Source organism: Octodon degus, unplaced genomic scaffold (assembly GCF_000260255.1).
Source record: "Octodon degus isolate 3935 unplaced genomic scaffold, OctDeg1.0 scaffold00029, whole genome shotgun sequence".
In the NCBI taxonomy this organism is placed as follows: Eukaryota; Metazoa; Chordata; class Mammalia; order Rodentia; family Octodontidae; genus Octodon; species Octodon degus.
The window spans coordinates 9,814,500-9,826,241 of NW_004524605.1; positions in this window are offsets into that span (position 1 = coordinate 9,814,500).

Here is an 11,742-nt window from a genome sequence, read left to right on the forward strand (position 1 = left end):
AGCTCCTGACAAAACAAGAAGAGAAAAGAGGTGACAAGACTGTCACACAGGAAAGGAAAGCTAAGCACATGTGCTGACAGGATACGTGAGACGCATGCGTAGAACATGGAGTTGTCATATGTGAAAGCTCCCTTGGGTGTGACAACTGAAAAAAAGCTTATCATTACGGTAGGATTCTATTGGCATTTTCATTATAGTTCATATGAGAATTTATTTCAGATGTTACCTTTTAGGTTTTTTAAGAAAGTACACAGCTGATATGAAAATGTTGATGGCTATTCTAAATGTACACTACATAGTAAAATTTAATAATTTACTTTATTGACATTTTACATTCCTGTTAACTACACACCATATAACATAGTAAGAACCTCCTGACAAAGCAACAAGACCCTGAGATGTCAAGTATGGCCTAAAGAAAAAAGGCAGGAAAGCAAAAGACCCGTGCTGTCATTGTAAACAGTGAGTTCATATGGAAGTATGGTTGTCAGGTACGCAGACTGCCTGTGATAACTAAAGTAAAGATTATTTGTTTGTATTGGTATTTTTATTGTAGTTCATACAGGAATTTATTTCTGATGTTCTTTTTTTAGATTTTGCCCACCAAAAACCAGTTGATGCTAAAACTTTTGATGCTTTTTTTTAATAAACAGTAAATATTAGAAACTCAATACTTTCATTTTGGGGATTTTTTTTCTACTAAGTATTCATTGTTTAATACCATAAAATTGATAAAATTATAATTAATAATTGATCAATAGAAATAATCTGGGCCAGGGAGATGGCTCAGTAGAATAAGCACTTGCCTGGCAAGTGCAAGGGCCTGAGTTCAATCCCCGGTACCACAAAAAAAAAAAATAATAATAATAATAATTTAAGGAGTAAACAAGGGTCTGGCAGACCCACACTTGCACACCTTGATGACACATTTGGTAAGTCTCATGCTCCAAGGGCTACACTACAGGTGGCAGTGGTGTTGGCCAGTGATGAGAAAGTGGCTCATATACCAGAGAAAGGAATCCACTGTGTTTGCCACGTAACATGCTGCTTTCATCATTTTTAAGACTGAAGATCCTGGTGACCAAGGCCATTTGCTATGTAACAACTATATCCCAGATGAAGACATCTGAACCCTAGGAAGGAAGTGATTATGTGTCACTGTGAATAACCTTTGTTGGACTCTGAGCCGGTCTTTTTGATCACTTGACTTCTACCAGCGCATTTAAACCTCATAAAAAGACTTACTAATCAAGAGAGGGAAAGGAGAAGAGCTGGGAAACATGACCATGTCATACTATACAGTTATATGTAGAAGATGGGCAAGGCAATGATCCTGAGAATCTCCAGAAGATTGTTGAATCTAGCAGTTAATTGGAAAGACTCTCACCCTGACTAACTATATATGCTGATACCTGTGAACTAAGCAACTGCACTGAAGATGGTAATCTGTAATAGTAGTTTCATGTTTGGAGTGCCTGTCATTCTGGTCTTCTGAATACAGGCTGCTTGTAATGACATGCCAGTTGCTGCTGTGCTGTCCCTCAGGTAGATGACTATTCAAAAAGAAGAAGGTGGTGAATGAAGGCAAGAGACAGGAAAAGGAATATTGTGGGACTGTCCTACTTCAAGGTTGTATATGGTTAGATTTTTGGACTTATGTGTAAACATAAGAAGTATATAATTCTTTATGACTATTTTTAAAAATATATTCTAATTTTTAAATGTTTTTTCATCATATTCTATAGGGACTTAAAGTTCAACATATCAATACTTGATGAAAAATACCTGTTCCATGTTATGCCTAAGATGTTTGATATTCAGACAGAGAGTGAGATTAAGCTTAACAGCCTAAACTGTATGGTAATAACAATAAGCTTGTCTTCTGGATGGTTAACAACCTAAGTTTGCAAACCAAAATTAGAGAAAAAGGAGGACCACAAGGAAAGCCAACATTTTGGCCCTAGCCTTCCAAGGTCAATTAAGACTCAGGACATATGAGAACCTGTACTGTAACGTCATGTAACTCGGTAGTGCCCCAAATTTTCTGATCAAGGAGATTATGGGGCCAAAGAGGAAAGTGATTGATGATGTAGAGTGTGCCTAAGGAGAGTCAAATGGACAGAAAACATTCTCTCAGGCTTTCACAGAGAGCACATTGGCCAAGCAATGGCCATGACTCATCCACATGGCTAACATTGACAAAGGTTCTACAATCTGAGGTACAGGATCTTAGGATAAATCCTGAGGGGATTTCACTAACCTTATCAGACCAAAAAGCTACAACTCTTGTTGCATTTGCATAGGTCCTGCTTTACCTTGGTCTTAAACATCCAGCAGAAAAGTATAAAAACAAAGTATAAGAAGTAAAGCCATGGTGTTATGTTGAGCTGTAGGGGACTCAGGTCAACAATTTCTGACATTGCCAGTCAAGCGGAAGACCCAATACTATTATGGACCTCTGAACTCTTTTAGAATATTTTGCTGAGTTTACACACCTATAATATTTAAGTGATGGAACTTAACAAAAAAAGGGGATACAGATGAATGTCCATTTGGTATCTGTGTATTCAAAGTGGTTAGGATAGATATACAGTTACATTCTCTTAATGAATAGAGGGATTTGTTCTAATGGTATTTGTAAATAGGATATCAAGTCTACATCTTGTACAGCAATTAACCACTAGGAAGAATGTATGCAATGTGTTAATTATTGAAACTGTCCTACCAATTTGATTTGAAACTGTCTCATTGCTATTTGTTTCTCAATAAAATTATGGGAAAAAAATAAACCTCATAAAAACCCTGGAAAGTATCATTGTCCCCATTTTACAGATGAGGAAAAAATGAGGCCTAGAGAGGTTTAGTAATTTTCCCAAGATCATCCAAGGAGCCCCTATTACTGGTCCATCTAGCTCCAAGGAGGCTGATGTTATATATTTATACTTTATGTTGTATTTCAGTAGTTTCCCTGCCTTCCAGTCAGAGTGTCTCAGAAGAAAGTGGCGATTGCCACCCAGGGCTTCCTCTCCACTTCAGTTCTCCATTCTCATTCCCTGCTTGTCTAAATTGCCCAGGTTCCCAACGCTTGGAGGCTCCTGGAAGGTGCAACCACTCCACGGAACCAGTCCTACTTTATCTGACTTATGTGGAGCAGTGAATCTGGTGCAATAGCTGATAATTTGCAGTCCAAAATGTGACCCAGAGAACAGGTGGAAGGGGGATGAGTCAGAGTGACTTGGGACCGTTCGGCCATCACTGCCCCTCCCATCTGTGGGGTTAATGTGGAAGAAGAAAAGCGAGTTGTCTCACTATGTAGCAATCAACCGTTCAATTTCTTGAGCCCTTTTACTAATTCTGAGAAATTGTAGGGAACAGTGTCTGCTATCTAAAAGTGACCATTCAGAAACGTATTTTTCTCATTTTTTAATAAAATAAGCAATATATTGCTCATGTAAAAATGAAATTCCCTTGGTTCTCATTCCAGGTTTCCTTTCTTTTCTACCTCAACCCCAGCAAACTGAGTCACCACTTTAGGTCATTTCTGCCCAATCCATTTTGTTCTTAGAAGTATCCTCTAGATGAATGTATTGTGAGCACCATAAATGCGCGTCACACCTTACCTGCTATTGCCTGCTTGCCTCCTCTTTACGCTGTGGCAGCGAGTGCTCTTCGAAAGTTAAGAATCATGTCTTATTTAATCTCTGCAGCCCTGGTTGCTTATACAGTCTGCATGCTTAATACATCAGAGAGGAGAGTAAATACAGAGGGAGGAAACGAAGAATTCGGGGGAGAGGGGAGGGCAGAAAGGGCAGCCAACAGGGTCCCCCGTCTTGAGTGAAAACTTCTGTGTGGCTCCCAGCTGAAACAGCGGGTAGTCACGGAGCGCTCCGTGTGACATCCCCCGGAGGAGAAGGATGCCTGTCCTGGGGGCGCCAGGGGCCTCTCCCTCCCACCAGCCCCATGGAGAAGCCTCAGGCAGGGCAGTGAGAAGTTCCAGGCCGCTCAGTCGCCCAGTGTGCTTGGCTCAGCCGTGGCTGACTCTCACTGGTCGTAAATCAAGCAGCCGAGGCTGAAGCCCACATTCCTCTCTATGTCTTGAAGCCCTCAAGGATTTGGGGAATTAGCTGCCAGTCCAAACTCCTGTCTTCCCTCCTTTCTTTCTCTTTGTCTTTGTCAATCCCAGAGGGCCCCTCACTGTCTGTCGCTGCTTCTCTGAGTGTCTTTCTCGCTAAGCAGCTCTCTCTGTCTCTAGTTTAAATGACGCGCGGCTTCTTTCTGCAGCCCCTCCACCTACCTGCCTGCTTCCCCGGTTCCTCCCCCGAGTTCTGCCGCAGCCATAGATCCAGGGTCCCAGCTGGGCCATAGATCTCTCTGTTTCTGCGGTTCTCTCCCTCTTGCTGTTAAGAATGCTTTTTATGGTGGCTTCTAGCACAAACAGCTGCTGGAGCTTTTTTGAAAAAACCTCGGGGAACAGATGCTCTGGCATCCCTTCAGCTTCGTCTTTCCTCCGCAACCTGACAAAGACTGGGGAAGTTACTCATTCATTCATTAACTCATTAAACAAACCTTGATTGAGCTCCTATTATATGCCAGTCTTTGACGTGGGTGCTGGGAATAGAGCAACAGGTAAAACGGCTCCTAAGGAGCTTATAATCTAGTGTGGGGAGGCAGACATAGAGGTAACACACCATTCAAATACAGAGTAATGGGAGTGATCAATACTATGAAAAATGCCCCACTGTGCTCTCTAATAGTGCTTAGTGTGTACTTGACACTATTCTAAGTATTTTGCCTATATTTGTTCTTAATAAAAACTTTCGTTATGGGATTTTATGCAACTAAGGAATGAAGTGAGCAAGGATCTCACTCACGGGCACACGGCTTATGGGAATAGGGAAGCCAGCATAGAAACATAAGGCGCCCATTGGGAGGGGAGGGGAGGAGGGTCTTCCCTGAGCTCAGAGCCTCCCATCCCTGCCCAGGGGTTGCTTTGCCAAGGTGACCTAGAGGACAGGAGGCAGCAAAGGGGCTGGAATCTGGCTTCCTGAATCCCAAATCAATCCATTTCTAAAGGCAAGTGAGCTGCAGGGTGCAGGCAGGCTGTATGACTAAACTCCATGGTATTTTATGGGAAAGTAAAGCGGAGTCTGGGGCTGGAACAGACGTTTGCTGTTAAGATGCAAGCGTGGGGCGCGCCCTGAGGAGGAAGAGGACCACGAGGTGCTCTCTGTCGCATCCCCCACACACTACACAGTGACTGCTGCGCGGTAGGTGAATGATCATTATTTACTAGAAAGTAAATAAATAGATCAGTCGAGTTAAACGCAAGTGAATTAAGGCAAAGAATGGAACAGATGGGTGCTCCGTGGCTTTTCTCCAAACTGGGGGCTTGTGACTGCAGCAACTTCAGGTCTGCTCTCGCTACTACCAGCCAGCAGCGCAGAGAGGCTCTGCGAGGTACCCGTGTCTTTCTCGCCCCTCTTCGTGCTGCATATCCAAAATGTTTTCCTGTGGTTTCACAAAACTCCTTTCTAAGACTTTTTTAAGTTTTTGCTGATTCAGTTAGGAACTTGGTTCTATCTTGAAACTTTATTTCTTAAGTCCTCTTTGATAAAACAGTCCCCAGAGAACCTGTGAAGCTTATTCATGAGTTTTGGAGCTGAATGTAATGCTGACCACTTTCAAGACAATTGCTGAACCCGACAGACACGTTGTTCCTGGAATCTGTCCCCAACCTGAGTCAACAGAGCCTGGTGGTTTCTAAATGCCTACAAATTGTGTGACTGCCTTCGCCTTCCTTTTCCTCTCTGTCTGAGAGCTGCCTGTAGGTTCTTTCATCTGCAGACCAGGGGAGAAGGAAGGAATGTTGGGGAGAAGAGAGTCCTCAAGAACTGTGGCCAGGAGAGGGCCTCTGACCAGCAGGAGGACTCTCGGCTCTGTGGCCACATTCAGTGGTTCTCCAGTTCCACAAGGAAGCAGGGAAGAAAAATCCACTCAAGCAGTCTCAGCAGAGTGAAGAGCCCAAGGCACCCATGACTCAGAAGTCCTTAGGCTGAAACCATCGGTTAAAGCAGTGCTTTTTGGCAGGTCCATAGTGCAGAAAGACACAAAGTTGGAGCTAATCTGACTGGGTACCAGCGCCCCTTGGTCACTTAAGTGATCTGTGCAACTTGGGATGTGTTCTTCAGCTCTTGTGGGTAAATTCTCTCATCCACATAAGTGAATGATCGTGTTTTATTTATCTCAGGTATTTATTGTAAGAAGAAAACAATCTCACTAGAACATTGCCCAGCAGATAACTGCAATTATCTGTGAAATGCAGCGTGCTTTCATACTTATGTTGATACCTGGTCCCACTTTCCTCACCCTCCTAGCCAATGTCAGGACCAGGTCTGACTCTCCGTTCTTACTCTCTTATGTTCAGAGCCAGCCCAAAGTTTGACTTGTGCCCCATGACTCCCAGGACAAGTGGCCAGCAGACACAGGAAGACAAATTGGGCTAAAAAAATAGAAATAAGTGCTTTTAATGGCCAAGAGCATTTTTAAAAATGACTGCCTCAAAACAGGAGTATGTTTTCTATCTGTGGGAGCACACCGAGGCCGGCCAGACACCTGGAGATGTAAAGGCGACCGGGTGGTTAGGCTTGGTAGCCTTCCAGTTCCGATCTTCTGAGTTCCTCCTATTAGTAGGGCTGGCGGATCTCTGCCAGCCCCCCACCCCATGCTCCTCATTTCTTTTGGTGGCGGTGGGATGGATCCCACAGGGCTTGAGAGCTGCACTAGCAGGTGCAGCTCTCACACTGCAGCCTGTTTGGTTAAAGAATCAGATTTCTTTGGGATTCAGGAGTCTGGTCTCTAATCTTATTTCTGTTTCAAATTTTCTAAGTGATCTTAGGAATGAAAATTCTATCATCTTCACCAGCCCCTGTTTTCTTTTCATTCTCTGGTAACAACTTCCCCATGTCCCTTTGAAGATCACCCTTCTGTGCACAGCCCACGTGGCTCTCTTGAGACAGTGTCAACTCGTGAGTCTGCACGTGGCCCATGTCTAGTCAACAGAGGGTCCTAGCTCCCTAGCTAAGGTGATTGGCTCAGAAGTGGGTCCATGCTTCAAGTCAGATCTATCAGAATCCATCCCAACTTTGATTAGGACTATTCCTCTTTCCCAAGCTGTCATATGTGACAATGAGTTTTTTTACGGTCTACCCCATGGGCAGAGCTTGCCTGAAAATGAAGCCCCCAGGGAGAAGTGGCAAGAACAAATCTTGATGATGTCAGTCCAATGTCTGCATCCAACAGTACCTGAAGACAGATCTACTGCTACTGTGGTGGTGGTGGTGGTGGTGGTGATGGTGTGTGTGTGTGTGTGTGTGTGTGTGTGTGTGTGTGTGTTCAACTATGCTAGTCAATAAATTCCAGTTATGTTCAGTTTTTAAATCTTGGTTATTGTTTGTATTTATTTCACACACACACACACACACACACACACACACACCAATTTTAGCAAGCACATTTAAAATAGTGTTTCCCCACCTACAACCAAGAGCTGTGAGAAACTCTGGAGGGAGGAAGGAAGCTGTAGGCTCCTCTCTCTTCTGTGGCAGAGCACGCCTAATATAACCCCAGGTCAAGGGTGCTTACTACTAAATGTGTCGCTCCATGCAGAAAACTATTAGTGTATCAAAGAAGGGTATCATTTGGGGCCACTTCAATGACTGCCACAGTCTTGGCTTACGCTCCGTATGCATAACTCTGGCTCTCACCACCATGGCCAGGGAGTCTCCCCCTTTTCTTTCAGTGAATAAAATCATCATTCATCCTCCAAATAATGATGGTACCCGTTGTGTGTCAAGAGCTATAACTGATTATGTTTGGGATCCTGAGTTGTGTAAGATGTTAGGAAGCGTAAGGGCAATTGAGAAGGCAGCACGCACAGTGGGCTTTTATGTAAACATCCAGTGTTTGTGTAAACAACCCAGTGAGCCCAGCATTTTCCTGGTTTCTAAAAAGCTAACAATAGTACTTGATTATGTTCCTATTGCTGCTATGCAGACCATCACAAACTTAGTGGCTTAAACATCACCAATCTTTTTGTTGTTGTTGTTGTTGTTGTTAATCAAATGGCTTTCTTTATTTTTTAAAAAATACAAAAATAGAAAAAAAAAGCATGAGAAGCATTACAAAATTTCATTAAACAAAGTAATAGGAATTCAACAAAATTAATGCTTAATTTATTTTTATGTTTTATCACTTTGCTGTTGTTTTGTTTTTTAACTAATTATGCAGGTTTATATCTGGGAATTTAAACAACTAATTTGAAGATAACATGTAATATAGTAATCAAATGGCTTTCTTTACTGAAGGTCATCCAAAGCATTTAACACATCAATACAAGCATAATATCACCAAACTTTTGTCTCTGGAAGTCACAAATCCGAAAGGGGTTCCAGGGGACCAACACGAAGGTATCAGAATGACTGGGTTCCTCTAGGAGGCTCCAAGGCGGCAAAATGTTTCCTGCTTTTCACAGCTTCTAGAGACGGTTATTCTTTGGCTCATAGTCTCTTCTCCCATCTTCAAAGTTAGCAGTGGTATAGCATCCTCACATCTCTCCTGCCTTCCTGCCTCCTCCTTGCAGGAAGCTCTGTGATTACGTTATGCCCATGCAGGTACTAAAGGGTTCTCCCCCCACCCCAAGGTCCATGCCCCATTCACATCCTCGGCATTTCTTTTGCTATAGGTGCACACAGTCACAGGCTGGGCATATTACACTGTGGACATATTTGGGGAACTATTATTTATGAATACAGAGAAATGGGTAGTACTATTGTTTTGAAGCGATGCAAAACTAGGGCTCAGAGAAGTTACGGCAACCCTAGCAAGAGCCAATCTTGATTTATATTCAAAAGACCTGATCTGTAGTTTATATTTGTTGTAGTTTTTCTCAACCAATGCAAATAGTTGTAGATGTTAAGGTCACACAGACCTGAGTAAGTCACTTAGCAGCCTGGGCCTTACTTGTGTCACCTGCAAAGTACAACTAGTGATGCTGCGTTTATGAACATTTGAAGTGATGTGTGGGACATCCTTCGCATGGGTCTCCACATGGCAGGTGCCCAATATGTGGCCACCATTCTTGAGTGTCACTCAGAATGTGAAGACGGCAGGTGCCTGATGAAAGAGAACAAGTTCCCTTGGGTGGGGCAGAGGTAGTCTTCGGAAGAAATGCTTGCTTTTAGTTCAGAGAATCTGGGTCTCCAAGGCAGTTGTAGGGTAGGGCGGAGTGGGCTGCTTTCTACAGGCCATTAGGACACAGGTGAGAAGACACACGGGTAGGTACAGACACAGAAGGGGCAAGCCTCAGGACAGACAAGCCCAGGATGTGGGGTCTCTTTGCTCAGTGGACAAATGAATAGGCTAAAAAAACAACTTCTTTCTTCCCTTCAACTCTTTTCAGAGTTGCTCAACAAATGATTTGTAAATGTATTCATGTCAAACAAGCAATTGGCTATTGGAGAGCTGCTCTTGGGGGAGCAGCCACGCACAGGAGTCCCAAAGAGCTGTGTCCTCGCCTCTCCTCCCCTGCTGAGCTGGTTTGCTGCTGGGGGCATCTGATGGAAGGACAGCATGATTTATCACTGTCCTAACTTGCCCATTTGTCTCCAGCCAAGAGGGTCCTGACAGGAAAGTTTCCAGGGACCTCACTGAAGCATGCTAGAGTTCCTGACAGAGACACATGGTGGTGATTACACGCGGCGTTAGGCACAGTTACTGTAAGATGTGACAGCTCCTAGTCCTCTCGGGAGCACAGCCTTAAACTGCTCCACAGCACCCTTCACTTCTAACTGCTTTTAACAGTTAGCGCAGGGTGTAAAGAAGCTGCAGGGACAAAAGCTGGCAGCAGAACTCCTCTTGCCCAGGCATGCGGATGGAGCCTTGCACATGGAGTGGAGCAGTCAGAAATGCTCTTCGGCATCTCCACTTCCTCTTCTGGTGCCTGAAGGCATTTTTTCCCTTTTCACATCCAGCACTTGAAACAAGAGCCTCCCTGGAGACAGGCCTTGGTGACACAGCATGAATAACTGACAGCATTTCCTGGGAGAGGGCTGAGGATGAAGATGATACGTGCTGACTCTTATGTGAAAATGACTCAGGGATCTCATTAAAAGGCAGATTCCTGAACTCAACACTGACCTAGTGAACTTGACTCTGAACCAAGGGCCCAGGAGTCTGCCTACCAATGGCGGGTGCCCCCAGGTGAGACTGGTGGGCTCAGGGATCAATTGCAGGGATGCTCACAAGCAAGGCAGAGGCGTCCAAAGGGAAGACAAGTGACCTGGAACACAAACGGGTCTAACTTGTTGCATTTGGGCGGACTGGGAGGAAGCCACATCAGATAGAGTGAATTATCCAAGAAACCACAACCCAATTATCACTTACTAAATATCTACCGGGACTATCATAGTACTAAAGGTGTACTACTAAAGGCTTTGCTTTTATCCTTCTTTGAGTTGGTGCTGTAATTATCTCTATTTAAAAAACAGGGTAGAGAGCTGGCATGGACTGGCTAGACAAATACACCTGGAAAGCGGCCAACCAGAGCTTTATCTGATCCTAAGGTGTGGCGGCTCTGACCACCACCTGACAACTGGTGACGAACCCTAAGAATGAACTTCCTGAGGTCCCAGCCTCTTTCTTTATACCAAGTGAGCATGGGTAAAGTCACTGTCATTTGACTGGAGCTAGTTCTCAGTCTCTACCCTCAGGAAGGAGAGACATCCCTCTTGGTGCCCCTGAGGAGGATGCTCAGTGATGCCTGTCAACCCGGGAGACAGCGAAGACCCCCCCTGGGAGCAGTCTCACTTCCCTAGGGCACTCGCTCCTCAGGTTGCGCTCCCTGGGAAGTCTACCCCAAATATTTGCAGAGTCTGAGCCAAAATATAACCTGAGCTCTAACTACTACCTCTATGAACAGTCAGAAGCTATAAATTAAGGTAACACCCTGTAAATAATACCTGTCCTATCTTGACAGATAATCTTTCTTCATGGCCTAGAAGGGTAAAGTTCAAACACAGCATTTGAAATTGTTCTTCCTTGAAACTTGCAAAGCAACTGCCCTGGCTCCTTGCCGACCTGCCTTCTCTTCCCACCCCAACTGTGCACAACACCCCGGGGGGCTGACATGTGCATGAGGACACTGCACCCCACAAATTCTGACTGTCTGTATCCCCTGCAAATAGCTTCATCTTGGCTCATTACAGCAATATAGAGCCCTTCCTGGTAAGGCCCAGGAAATTTATATTTGTAATCCCGTGAAAAATTATTGGAATGCTATTGAGTTTATTCCAATCTACCACTTCCGGCGCAACCCACAGCGAGAATAAAGACACTAAGGCATACTTGTAGTTGTGGGAAGCCCAGGGTTCCTAGGTCCAGCCATGATGGTGGCTACTATCTAGAACAAAGGCCTCAACCCAGGACCACGCCTGGATTTTATTAATTTGTGAAGAAGGCAGTGGCTCAGGGATGAGTGACTGTGAGAATGGTGGGAAGCAGGAGAGTGCTGGGAGCTGGGCTGGGCAGGAGGCCCAAAATCACTTCTGCAATATGGAGAGAAAACAATATGCAGAAAAAGTGATCTGCATAACACAGTCGAGAGTGTATCTAGCATTTCAGGCCGGTGTTCAGCTCTGATGTGCACTCTTTCAAGCCCCAGGAGGCCAGAGCCCCTATCCCTAGGCC